Source organism: Mytilus galloprovincialis, chromosome 8 (assembly GCF_965363235.1).
Source record: "Mytilus galloprovincialis chromosome 8, xbMytGall1.hap1.1, whole genome shotgun sequence".
NCBI lineage: Eukaryota > Metazoa > Mollusca > Bivalvia > Mytilida > Mytilidae > Mytilus > Mytilus galloprovincialis.
The window spans coordinates 1,169,916-1,180,220 of NC_134845.1; the positions used below are offsets into that span (position 1 = coordinate 1,169,916).

General features: G+C 34.5%; 1 long non-coding RNA gene across 1 annotated transcript; it reads left to right on the forward strand.

Moving 5' to 3' along the window:
• The first annotated feature begins 1,907 nt into the window (after positions 1 to 1,907).
• Positions 1,908 to 8,004, forward strand: LOC143084845 (uncharacterized). The gene is made up of 4 exons (XR_012981184.1): positions 1,908 to 2,044; positions 3,071 to 4,500; positions 5,181 to 5,426; positions 7,448 to 8,004. It is a non-coding gene; the product is annotated as an uncharacterized LOC143084845 (long non-coding RNA).
• Positions 8,005 to 10,305: the final 2,301 nt, after the last annotated feature.

Sequence of the window (10,305 nt, forward strand, 5' to 3'; positions counted from 1 at the left end):
GGTAATAACATAGTGCCACAGGCACTTGTCTCAGAAAAAAATTGTTCCTATATACTTAATATAACACATTAAGGTATATAGGAAAAAAAATTTCTGAGACAAGTGCCTGTGCATAGTGCACCTGTTGGTTTGGTAAAGTTATTGCATTATGAAATTCCCACTCGAGTAATAAATACGTTTTCCTTACAGAAAGTTGTTTAAAACAAAAACGGAAAAATGAGATCACAAAACTAGAGGCTCTAAAGAGCCTGTGTCGCTCACCTTGGTCTATGTGCATATTAAACAAAGGACACAGATGGAAAATTGTGTTTTGGTGATGTTGATGTGTTTGTAGATCTTACTGTACTGAACATATTTGCTACTCACAATTTTCTCTATCTATGATAAACTTGGCTCTTTAGATACAGAAGGAAACATTTTGTAAAAATTTACAAAAATTTACCAAATTAATGAAAATTGTTAAAAATTTACTCTAAAGAGCAATAACTCTTGAAATAGTAAACTGACCATTTTGGTCATGTTGACTTATTTTTAGATCTTACTTTGCTGAAAATTATTGCTGTTTACAGTTTATCTCAATCTATAATAATATTCAAGATAATAACCAAAAAATGCAAAATTTCCTTAAAATGTCCAATTCAGGGGCAGCAACCCAACAAGCAGTTGTCTGATTCATCTGAAAATTTCAGGGGAGATAGATCTTGACCGTATACACAACTTTATACCATGTCAGATTTGCCCCTTAATGCTTTGGTTTCAGAGTTATAAGCCAAAATCTACATTTTACCCCTATGTTCTACTTTTAGCCATGGCGGCCATCTTGGTTGGTTGGCCGGGTCACTGAACACATTTTTTAAACTAGAAACCCCAATGATGATTGTGGACAAGTTTGGTTTAATTAGACCCAGTAGTTTCAGAGGAGAAGATTTTTGTAAAAGTTAACAGACGACGACGACGGACGCAAAATGATAAGAAAAGCTCACTTGGCCCTTCGGGCCAGGTGAGCTAAAAACAAACATAAATATTAAACATGTTAAATAGCACGATCCACATTCAAAACGAAAGGTGAACACCGTGCTGCTGGTAGATAGTAATTCCACTTCCCTAGTGACTCTTGTAATTCTCAAGGCAAAATCTTCGATTGTTGGTCGTATTTGGCTATGTTACAATTGTTTTTTTCTACAATATCATCACAATACGGTGTTGTCTCATCTTTATAAATGTTCAAGACATGGATTGGTAAAAATAATGTAGTGCATTAAACGTACAAGTGAGAGGTTTAGCGCTATAAAAAACCAGGTTCAATCCACCATTTTCTGTACCAATTCAGGAATACGACAGTTCTTGTCCATTCGTTATGTGTTTTGTCAATTGATTTTGCCATGTGATTAGGGACTTTCCGATTTGATTTTCCTTTTGAGTTCAGTATTTTTGTGATTTTACTTTTCAAATAAGTTAACATGGGAAACAGTTTAGATTGTTTTGAATTCAATAAGTCTACACATAGTAGTAGTAACATCTTTTTTATACGTATTTCAAATGTGCACATATTGTTTGGAAATACGATCAATCAAGAAATTTAAATGAATTCCATAAGTTTTTTGTCACAATATCGTGAAAAAATGCACCATTTTACTGAAAACAAGGAAACCTGCAGAGTTTATGCAGTTTTCCAACACAGTTTTCTAAAAGGAAACAACAAAATATTGTAGGAGATGTTTTATTACATATTCACACCAAAATGAAATGGTTGTTTTTCGTTTGTGCGCACATACATTGTACTTGTCCAATCAATTGTGTGCTTAAAATTTGATGAAATAAAGGTAAGCTGCGAAATTACATAATATATTTCATAATAGTATTTTTATGATACTTATTATTTTTTTGTAGAAGACAATCGAAATGAAAGACTGGAAAAGAGAAATTCTGGACGGTGTTGAAATGGTATCATTCACTGGCTGTGTCCCTGGAGTCATCTTTGTGTACGGAGAGAATTCACAAGCAATTCTTGCCAACAAGAAAGGACACGTTTTATGTGCGGCAGGTTTGTATTCTTTATTGTTATATTGCGCTGATTCTTCTACATGTTCTATATTGAATACAAATAAGTATATACATTTGTTTTTCTCTTGCTGGTTACGTTTCTATCGGTATTATACGAATTTAAATTTAAAAGGGTATTACAATTGTATTTTTGCTATGTTATTGCTAGAGGTATAGGGGGGGGGTGAGATCTCACAAACATGTTTAACCCCGCCGCATTTTTGCGCCTGTCCCAAGTCAGGAGCCTCTGGCCTTTGTTAGTCTTGTATTATTTTAATTTTAGTTAATTGTGTACAATTTGGAAATTAGTATGGCGTTCATTATCACTGAACTAGTATATATTTGTTAAAGGGCCAGTTGAAGGACGCCTCCGGGTGCGGGAATTTCTCGCTACATTGAAGACCTGTTGGTGACCTTCTGTTGTTGTTTTTTTCTATGGTCGGGTTGTTGTCTCTTTCCCCATTTCCATTCTCAATTTTATTGTTACATTTGATTAGATTCATTGTTATTTTGTGTTTGAACAACATACAGTCGATGTTTGTAACAAACTTTGAAACAGATATCGGAAAAATGTCGATGCTGACATAAGGATAGCAAAAGACAACACAAAATCATTACATCTACTAAAACCGAGGAGAAATATATTAATAGAAGCAACACTGATAATCTATAACATATGTTCCTACTTTCTGTCATAATCATTTATTTTTCTAAAAATACTGATAAAAACGACATCGATATTTTTGTTGATATTCAATTGTACTTTTATTTAAGTTTGATAAGAACATCAATACCTTCATATTTTATAGTGTATCTTTCTATGTCACATGTATGTTTTGATGTTTCACTAATGCGCCTGTCCTAAGTCAGAAACCTGATGTTCAGTGGTTGTCTTTGTTTGTGTGGTAATAAGTGTTTTGTTTTTAAATTAAATAGATTAGATCGTTGGTTTTCCTATTTGAATGGTTTTTGTAAATGCAAAAATTAACCTTTTACTTTTATCATATAATACTGTGTATTTTTTCAGCTGAATTTGGTAAAGGAAGAATAATTGTATTTTCGCACAATGTATTTGTAAACAGTTTTGGAAAGAATGATACGAAACGTAAAAATAAACGATTCAACTTAAATATAAGAAATTGGATAACAAAAAACACAGACAAGGGAAATGAGATACCTTGTTTTTCTGATTACTTTAATAACTTCGATGAGCTTCCTCCTGAATGTAGGATATTAACATGGAATGGACTTCCGGTTCGGACAGAAGATAACAGTTTATTGAAATTACTTGATTGGGTAGAGAGAGGAGGTGGGTTGATATGTGGAGTGTGTCCATGGGGATTTGCGGAGGTTTATAAAATAGACGTTGAAAATATACCACTTAACATCATCTTCAAGGCAATAGGTATCGCTTATGCTGGTAAATTAATGTACAAGAATGATAGCGATTTAGCGGAACTTTTAGTAAAAGACAATATGGCGGATTATGCAAAGCCCAGTGATCTAGTTTCAGCAATTAACAAGCACCCAGAAAAGATTAACAGATTAGGAGGATTAATACACAGTGTAGTACATTTACCGGAGGAACTATATATCAAACACAAATCACATGTTGTTGAAATGATTCAGAAATTATCACCAGATAACGACCATATACCAACACGAAGTAAACCTGTTGAGTCACATGGTGCCAAAAAAGCTGCGATGCTTATGTGCGATATTATGATCCGAGATGGCTTAGAAGGGAATGTAGTATTAGCAGAAGGAATTCATGAATTTCCCGGAACATTTGAGAATACACCGGAAGTTCAGTCTATCGAATTAGAATTTTCCTCACAGACACACAAATTTCATTCAACAGGATATTACCTTCCTGCTGGTACTTCCATGGGATTGTCATGGAGCAAGACCAAAAAACCATGGAATATTATAATTGGTCTGCATGGTGACGAGCTTTACAATACTGATTCTAAGCTAAGACGATGGCCTAAGATCAGAATAAAGAAAGAGCTTAAAACAAACGAATTCGGAAATTTTTCTTCAACAACACTAAACATTTGCAGCCCATTTGGAGGACTGATTTATTTACAGTCGCCTAAATGTACAAAGGATAAATTGCAGTTGAAACTACACAATGTCGTACCTGCTCCCATTTTTACTTACAAAACGGCAGATACATGGGAAACTGTAGAACGTTACAAGCCAGGATTATGGTGTGATATCATTGGTGACAAGATAGCCTTGACCTTACCATCCGCGTCAGTAAGACAGCTCTCAGATCCAACAATGACGATGAAAGTTTGGGATTCGGTAGTATCTGCCCACATTGACCTACTTGGGAAGGATCCATCCAATGGTAGAGGACAATGGGTGGTTACAGATGAACAGCCGTCCATTGGTTACATGCATTCTGGTTATCCAATCGTCACCCATCTGGATATGGCAGATCCTAATAAGGTTCGGTTTAACAATTGACCAAGAAAATATGAAGAAAAAAAAATTATAATCTTTCTTTTTAAGTTATATTGAAGAGTGCAACATGTGGATTTGTATCTGCTCACACGTCCGGCTACATGTAATCATTTTCAGGTTTGAAGGGGTTTGTATTGATCAGTTTTTATGTTTCTATGTTGTCCATGTTTTGGTTGGACACTAATGTTTGTCTGTTTGTCTGTTGATCCTTTCCGTTTGCACACATGACGTTTTTTAGGTATATTTTATCTCTTATAGTTGTATTTCCATACAAACCAAGCATCATAATTTCAAATTACATTCCTAACATATCTGAAAAAATGACGTTCATTATCACTGAACTAGTATACATGTTTGTTTAGGGGCTAGATGAAGGACGCCTCCGGTTACGGGAGTTTCTAGCTGCATTGAAGACCAATTGGTGGCCTTCAGCTGTTGTCTGCTCTATGATCGAGTTGTTGTCTCTTTTACACATTCCCATTTTCATTCTCAATTTCATTATCATTCTCATTAACGAAAATCCTGATTTGCAAATGGTATGACGATTTTGTGCCCTATGCCTCAACAGTCTTAGAATTTTATCAAATACCAATATGTTGACAGTGTAGGATTTATTCAAAGATAAAGTTTTATTATTACATGAACCATTTTACATTTGTTATAAGATCTACGAGGACTGCTTCCTATTGTCCAGAGACCACATTCTAAACGTAAACAACAGGAAAGGAAGTTGGGGAATGTTCCATGAACTGGGACATAATTTCCAGGATTCTATGTGGACCTGGGGTGGAACGAAGGAGGTGACTTGTAATATATTTACTTTGCATGCTATGGACGTAGTTTGCAATGTGAAACCATGGGATCATCTCTGGGTCAAAGAAAAGTTCGAAAATGCCAGCAACTATCTCCGGGTGAGATATATCATAAGTTATATCTATGAGTGTTTTTCTTAAATTTATACACAATCCTTCTTCTTGTTTCATCACTTTTTAATGCCAAGAAAAATAACCGGTGTTCAAAACGTGTTTTTTTTGTAACTTGAAATATACGGCTTCGTATACAATAGGTGTCAGACCACCAATTAACAAGAATGTGTCCAAAGTACACGGATGCCCCACTCGCACTATCATTTTCCATGTTCAATGGACCGTGAAATTGGATAAAAAATATAATTAGGCATTAAAATTAGAAAGTTAATATCATAGGGAACATTTGTACTACGTTTCAAATTGATTGGACTTCAACTTCATCAAAAACTACGTTGACCAAAAACTTTAACCTGAAACATGCACTTTCATTTTCTATGTTCAGTGGACCGTGAAATTGGGATCAAAAGTTTAATTTGGCTGTAAAATTAGAAAGATCATATCATAAGGAACATGTGTACTAAGTTTCAAGTTGATTGGACTTCAACTTCATCAAAAACTACCTTGACCGAAAACTTTAACCTGAAACATGCACTTTCATTTTCTATGTTCAGTGGACCGTGAAATTGGGGTCAAAAGTTTAATTTGGCTGTAAAATTAGAAAGATCATATCATAAGGAACATGTGTACTAAGTTTCAAGTTGATTGGACTTCAACTTCATCAAAAACTACCTTGACCAAAAACTTTAACCTGAAACATGCACTTTCATTTTCTATGTTCAGTGGACCGTGAAATTGGGGTCAAAAGTTTAATTTGGCTTTAAGATTAGAAAGATCATATCATAAGGAACATGTGTACTAAGTTTCAAGTTGATTGGACTTCAACTTCATCAAAAACTACCTTGACCAAAAACTACTTTCATTTTCTATGTTCAGTGGACCGTGAAATTGAGGTCAAAAGTTTAATTTGGCTTTAAAATTAGAAAGATCATATCATAAGGAACATGTGTACTAAGTTTCAAGTTGATTGGACTTCAAGTTCATCAAAAACTACCTTGACCAAAAACTTTAACCTGAAACATGCACTTTCATTTTCTATGTTCAGTGGACCGTGAAATTGGGGTCAAAAGTTTAATTTGGCTTTAAAATTAGAAAGATCATATCATAAGGAACATGTGTACTAAGTTTCAAGTTGATTGGACATCAACTTCATCAAAAACTACCTTGACCAAAAACTTTAACCTGAAGCGGGACAGACGAACGAACGGACGGACGGACGGACGAACAGACGAACGGACGAACGGTACAACAGACGAACGGACGAACGGACGCACAGACAAGAAAACATAATGCCCCTCTACTATCGTAGTAGGGGCATAAAAATCCCTATCTGTTCAACCAAATTTTGCAATTTTCACAGCTTTCTAAATATTTTACCTTAAGTTTAACTTCATAGAAACCAGGTATATCCTTAATTGTACATGTATCAGCTTTCTACATGCCAATTTTCAACATACCTTTAAAGCCTTCTAACAAAATAACTGACCATCAAACAGAGGTACTCCAAAAAAAAACTGGTTTTCTGGAAATCTAAAATTAGTATACTATGGAGCGCATTAATCTCAATTTTTAATGCAAACTCATAGACAAGTAAATTTTGGCTCAAAATGATCTAGATATATTTCTCTTTCACCAAAAGTTTCATTTCTGCAAATTTGTTGGTTAGTTTAAGTAAACAAGGACATCAAAAGCACTATTTTGTGTCAGAGTAGCGCTACTTTTACATACGTTCTAAATTGGAGGGAGTAATTGGTGTTCTGACACCTATACATACCCATGATACCAGCTGCTGATTAATTTATTGTATAAACAAAACTTGATTGATTTGTGTCTACTAACAAAACATCACACTTGAACTTTATGTCCCAATCATTACTAAATGTTGTTTAAATATGGCGGCGATGAGCAATATTATTCTGTCATAACTTATTACAATAAACTTATTCGAAAATCCTTAATTTCAAAGGTTTTATTTTTTATAGACATACACACACATTTGTTTACAGGAAGGGGCAAAGTATGACAAATGGTGCTCTAATGCTGGTATAGCGTTGTTAGTGTACGCACAGTTGGCGAGGGACTTTGGCTGGGGTACTTACAAATCTGTATTCAGGACTTATGATAAACTTCCAAAAGACAAACGACCATCAAACCAGCAGGAAAAAGAGAACATGTGGATACAGACGTTTTCCAATGTAGTCAAGAGGAATCTAAGCCTCGTTTTCGAATTTTGGGGATGGCCGATTCGGGGCTTGGACGATTTAAACAGGTTTCCTCCATATCTCCCTGATGACATGACAACACGTGAATTTGCAAAAGACAGAGCGACAACAATACTTAAAAAGTACGAAAATAATTATTCTGGTGCCTGTCCTACTCAGAAACCAGCACACACGGACAATGCTTATTGTCCCGGTAAAGGGGGTTCTAATAAGATTGATCAATGTGATGTAAAAGGTAACAGTGTGAAGGAGGGTGACAATGACAACAGTTCAAGTTCATGTTATATTTTATGAGTATTTAAAAAATAATAAGTAAATGTTGAAATAAAAGTGAAGTTCTACATAGTCACTTTTTATTCATCACTTCTCATGTTGCAAGTTTTGGCAACACTTGAAATAACACAAGATTCAATTTAATGTCTGGGTCGATACCTCTGTTGGTTGACATCAGCTCAGTGGTTAGTAAGTTGGTACTGACATGATTTGTAGCAAACCTTTCTAAAAGTGTATGTTTATAAAATTCAATGAAAAAAATGAAACTCAGATTTCAACTCCAGCCTGTAAAGTGGAATTTAGATGGATTTGTCTATGTCCAAATAATTTTAAAACAGCCTTATAATACCATTATTATCGTGAAAATCGTTTGGACTGGTGTTATGAAAATAATTGTGTGAAGTTCAAGATTACATATTTGTTACATAAGAGCGTCACTGTTTATGTTCCTGTGTGTCAACTATTATATTATGTTTTGTGTGTATCTCTGTGATGATATAAAAAAGAAGATGTGGTATGATTGCCAATGAGACAACTATCCACAAAAGACCAAAATGACAGACATTAACAACTATAGGTCACCGTACGGCCTTCAACAATGAGCAAAGCCCATACCGCATAGTCAGCTATAATAGGCCCCGATAAGACAATGTAAAACAATTCAAACGAGAAAACCAACGGCCTTATTTATGTTAAAAAAATGAACGAAAAACAAATATGTAACACATAAACAAACGACAACCACTGAATTATAGGCTCCTGACTTGGGACAGGCACATACATAAATAATGAGTATTCTTGCATGTGTTTGTGCTGTCAAGTAGTGTTGTCATTTTAGCGTAATATTTTTACATTGCCGTAAAAGTGGGAGGTTGGCTAGCCATAAAAACCGGCTCAGTCCACCATTTGTTTTCCTAAAATGTCCTGTACCAAGTCAGGAATATGGCAGTTGTTATCCAACAGTTCGTTTCTATGTATGCTGGCGCTTGCTTTTTGTTTTCCTCTTATATTTGGTGTGTTTCCCTGGGTTAAAGTTTGTTACCCGAATTTGCTTGCTCTTAATCAATTTATGACTTTTGAACACCGGTATACTACTGTTGCCTTTATTTTAGGCCCTTTTAAGTCATATACCTTTTTAACTGTTTTGTTTCTTATACATCCATGGCTTTGCAATATTTGACTTAAAGTTTCTTAATGATGGTAAACTCCAGAATTGCTTAAGAGGCATGACATTTAATCAAAGTGCTTTTAGGCATTGAACGGTAAAAATTGCTTCAATTTATCAGTGATAGGTAATTATTGCATTGGTTGTACATGTAGTTGATTTCACAGCAATTCTAGACAAAAACAGATAACAACAAATTTTCAAAGACGATCTTAACAATGACATCATTCGTCTTTTAGAAGTTATAAGATTCCTGCACTTGCAAAAGTTATGTAATTTTTTTGACAAGTGTAAAATCATTTTGTGCCTAGAATATCTGAGCATAAATTAAATCGATACATATTCCTTAAAATTTCCATGGATAGGATGTATAGAATGTTATTATTCTTGAACTATATTTTGTGTTTAAAAAAGGTGGTGATAAGCCTTGGAACATTTAGATATCAAGTCAGTCCCATAAGGTTTGGATTGCATTTCATTTTATTTACCTAAAAAGTGTTATTTCCATCTTTTATAGCACATTGTAAAGTGGTTTATACAATACATTTTGAACCAGAAATTATAACAAACAATTAAAAGAGTAAATTTAAAATCATTGAATGAGTTTTTTTTAATATAATTATGTATAAATGCTCTTCAACTTCGTACTTTATTTGGCATTTTTAACTTTTTATTTTATTCGAGCATCACCGATGAGTCTTTTGTAGACGAAACGCGCGTCTGGCGTATATACAAAATTTAGTCCTGGTATCTATGATGAATTTATTTAATCAATTTTGCGCCTGTCCCAAGTCAGGAGCCTTTAGCCTTTGTTAGTCTTTTTTTTTAGTTTCTTGTGTATAATTCAGAGTTTAGTATGACATCCATTATCACTGTTCTAGTATACATATTTTTTAAGTTGCCAGCTGAAGGACGCCTCTCGCTACATTGAAGACTCATTGGTGGCCTTCGGCTGTTGTCTACTTTATGGTCGGGTTGTTGTCGCTTTGACACATTCCCATTTCCATTCTCAATTTTTTCATACATTGGTGATGTTTTTATAAACCAAGTTTCAAGTTCAACTTGATAGCACAGTCATGTAATGACAATAAACACATTGAACTTGAAACCAAGATCAAATAAACCATCAACTTGGACAACTTGACCAATAAAGCTTAGATAAAAGCTGAAATGCAGACGGCAAAAAAAAAAAGGCAACCAACTC